Source organism: Channa argus, chromosome 8 (assembly GCF_033026475.1).
Source record: "Channa argus isolate prfri chromosome 8, Channa argus male v1.0, whole genome shotgun sequence".
Taxonomy (NCBI): Eukaryota; Metazoa; Chordata; class Actinopteri; order Anabantiformes; family Channidae; genus Channa; species Channa argus.
Window position 1 is genome coordinate 10,833,136 of NC_090204.1, and position 3,957 is coordinate 10,837,092.

General features: G+C 39.0%; 1 long non-coding RNA gene across 1 annotated transcript; it reads left to right on the forward strand.

Annotated features, from left to right (window-relative positions):
• Positions 1–1,380: 1,380 nt before the first annotated feature.
• Positions 1,381–3,957, forward strand: LOC137131966 (uncharacterized). The gene is made up of 3 exons (XR_010915058.1): positions 1,381–1,441; positions 2,943–3,006; positions 3,471–3,957. It is a non-coding gene; the product is annotated as an uncharacterized lncRNA (long non-coding RNA).

A 3,957-nucleotide genomic window follows, 5' to 3' on the forward strand; every position in this document is an offset into this window, starting at 1 on the left:
GGAAGATTACTCGACTGCGAAATTGTTGAAGTTTTTACGAGAAGTTGAGGGATTTAGGCCGGTATTAAACAGCAAAGTATTAGGAGACCAGCAATATACATTATTCACAATTTATTTTTACCCCTTTTCTTCTATTCTGTTCACCCTTTTCTTTATTACTCCCAGTCTTTTCTTTTCATCAAGCTCACAGAAAATATCAAGTTCCCTCCAAATTCTTATTCACAGGAGCATTTGCACTTCCCATCTCTCCTCTCTCTCCCTCTAAGACAGCAGCGTGTAGAGAAAAGGAAATAAGGAAAAAGAGCAAGAGTCAAAGAGAAAGAAAGATATACAGCAAGAAAGACAAGAAGGCATAAAATCTGCTCTGACTGAGAGGATCAGATTGTCAATCGTGTTTCAGTACTGACACCACTCCAAGTGTCAGGCAATGCATACTGCTATGAAGGACATTCATCACTGTCAACTCCTTAGAGATGGAGAGGGTTTGAGAGAGGGGCGACAGTAACAGCAGAACAAGACAAGCATCTGATAATCTACATTAGGATTTTAACATTGTTGGCCGAACTTATATCTACATGTTTTCCAATGCAGAGTCTCTAACACGAGGTGCAAAATGGACAAATTGTTCCACAGTGATGTGAGCAGTCACTTCTGTGGCACTGGGTGCATGTTTGAATCAGATGAATATGTCAACAATTTGTTGCTGTGAAGGGCAGAATCCAAAAAGGTTTTTGTCTTTTGGGTAATGTCAGATATTGTTCAAAGACTGACAATAGGGATACCTACTCTTACAAATGTGTTTTTACACCTAAACTAACAACTAAATACATCTTAATACATCCACCTATCTTTGGTGTTTACTTGAGTGAAATAAATGATAGCAGGGTCAGAAATATTAACGTGAGTCCTTGGAACAGAAACCAAATCAGTTGTGCTGGACGGATCATCTGTATTTTTACTGATGCTGAATGATGAGCTACAGGGTGAGACGGATTTCTTCTCCAAAAAAACACATCGGCTGGGTTTTGCATCTGCACTTGAACAGAATTTATTTGTGAATCCCTATTAATATTCCTGGCATTGTGTGTTTGTGAGAGACCATACCCCCCAAACATGGGTGAGACACACGTACACAAACACACACTCCACAGCCGTAGAATGTTAGAACGTACATGCTTCACCCTCTGCAGGAACTTAAAAGTGATGTGTCGCTTTAGATCACAACAACAGTTTTATGCACACACACCTCTCCTGGCTCGTATAGTAACACACACATATGCACTGTTCTTGCATGTTGTCTATCATTATGTGCTGAATTTCAAATGTTTGCCATCTCTCTCTCTCTCTCTCTCTCTCTCTCACTCTCTCTCTCTCTCCTCATCTCATTCAGCTCAGGCTTGCTGTCTCTTAGTAAACTGAAGAAAAACACCGGGAGTGGAAAGTGAGTAAAACATTTCTTTCACAACAAACTCTTTTGATACCATGCACATATACATATACACAGCTAGAAGAATTTCCTTTCTCCAGCAGTGTTTCTCCACATTTTTCTGAGATATTCCTTTTTTTTTTTTTGAAAATTAAACAATTTACAATTCTATTTAAAGCGAACTTGTATAAACTTTAAATGAAAAAATCCCAGAGATTTCCTAAGCAATTATCTAAGGGTTTTGCATGTGGCAGAGTGTGTTACACTGATGCTGTTAAACACACAGCTGGCCATGCTCTTCGATACACCAAGGGGCCTTGAGGATATTTTACACTTTCTCATCCTCTTCTTTTCTTCACTTAATTTGCACTATTTCCCTCCATCCTTTATTGACTGCAGCAGCTCGTGGAGAATGTACACACCCCCAGCTGTGATCTGAGGGGATGGAGGGTGTTTTTTTAAACTTTCTGGCCAACCAAGTTATTTGTCTGCGTGTGCATGTTGGTGTGTATCGGTATCCTCATGCTACTTATTTATAGATGTTAATGTACAGTACAGATTTAGGGTTTAAACACATGTTCCTTCTCATTTTGCAAGCTAATTTGCTTGCTTGGTCTGAACGATTACATTTCACCAAATACTGGTGAGATGGCAGTTTAGTTCAGCCAAATATGATCAGCTATGTGTTGTTGTTTGTAAAGGAACCCCTTGTTTGTTGTTTCTCAGAGAAAGAGCCAGCCATCTTCCACTTCACTAGATAATTCTCCTCTGTGGCATAGCAAAGAGAAACTTCATTAACCCCGGTGCCACACAGCCAGTTCTGGAGATGTGCATGTGTAATGTGGCTGAAAGCAGGCTTTTAACGCTGTAAACACAAAGTTGCCAAGCGTCAGGATGTGTTACACACTCCAGCTAAGTTGTAAAGATCTGGTCTACCAGCTTGTGTTTCATGGGCTGTGAATAAGTACAAAACTTATGTAATAAATATTATATAAATGCAGGCACATAGTATCGGTAACAATGTACTTATACTACATGAAATATTTGTATGTTGAATTTATGTTGAAATTACAGTTTTTAGGTTGAGTCAATTACCAGCAGGTAAGTTAACACAAAAATTGTCCTCTTCTAAACCTCAAACCCGTCCTCTTCTCTTATCAGGGCGAATCAGTCAGTGAAGCTATTTTAACTTTGCTTTAGCTGATTTTTTTGGTCTCCCCGAGCAGTAGAAACGAGCTATGAACTGAGCACTGGCAAACAGTGAAGTGTGTTCCAAGTTGACAATGCGAACTAGTTAGTAAAAGGTGGCTGTTTTACATATTCACTAGAAATTGACCATATTTAAGTTGTATTTGTAAAAAACTTGCAAATATGATTCCAGTATTTACTCTTATGGCTCTGTTTCGGGTTTAAACCAAATCTTGAGAAAAAAATGTGGCTCTTTAGATGTCAAATGCTTCATTATGTTCACCAGATAGGCACTAACTTTTCCAGTCTGCTGTTGGTTTTTAAACAGGTGGAGCAGAGAGTGTTTTTGCGGCCTGTTGGGGACAAGAACAAGCTGAAAGATGCTAAATAAAGTGAATGTTGAGTGTTGTGGAATAATTCCCTCTGGGTTTATCACTATAATCAACCGCTCGCAAATAACATTTGTCGTCATTTGATCCATTGCTCACACAAAAAATATTGAATAAATAAATAACGGCTTTAAAGCGCCACTTCACTGATTTTCATGATGATTTTATCAGGAGGACCTTTTCAGCTAGAGCTAGAGAGAGACATAAGGCATCCCGAGTAAGGCAGTAAAACCATGCATATAGATATACGTGTACTCCAAAGTACCACTGGTACTAAAGGAAGCAAGTTAAAATTGTGTGAAGTTGGCCATTACACAAATGCTATATACTGTTATTTACTGTGTATTGTGAATAATATCAGCAGTATATTGTATGTTGGAATCAAAATACTTACACTAAAGTAAATGTGTACATACACAAATTCTAATTTAACTTTCTAACTTAACTTTTTTTCTTTGTGCTGTAAGTGGCTAAATAAATCTTCCATGGGAAAACTGAGTCACTCAGAAATCCATCCTCCATCCATCCTCCTACAAACATACCTCCTCCTGGGACACTACTCCCCTCTGCCTGGGGGCTGGACTACATATGGAAGTGACAGACCTGGAATATCAGAGAGAAGAAGAAAACAAAATTAAGAAATCTGGGATTGTATTTACAAAAAGCTGCATTAAGCATTAAGTGGGTCTTTTTTTAGAGATGAACATATGATTGTTTAAAGTTGAATAATAACTTTGGGACAACAGACAGTCGGGAACTGCCATCAGTGATGGTCACCAGTGTAAGCTCTGAGCTGGGCAGCTGCTTGCATGTAATTTATTTCCACCAGTATCTGCCTGCAGCACACTCATGCACACCAGCCAACAGGCTCCTTCTGTGTCTTTATAATGCACGCTGATACTCACACATAGAAGGGCAAAGGCAGTTAATGACCCCCTAACCACACACACACAC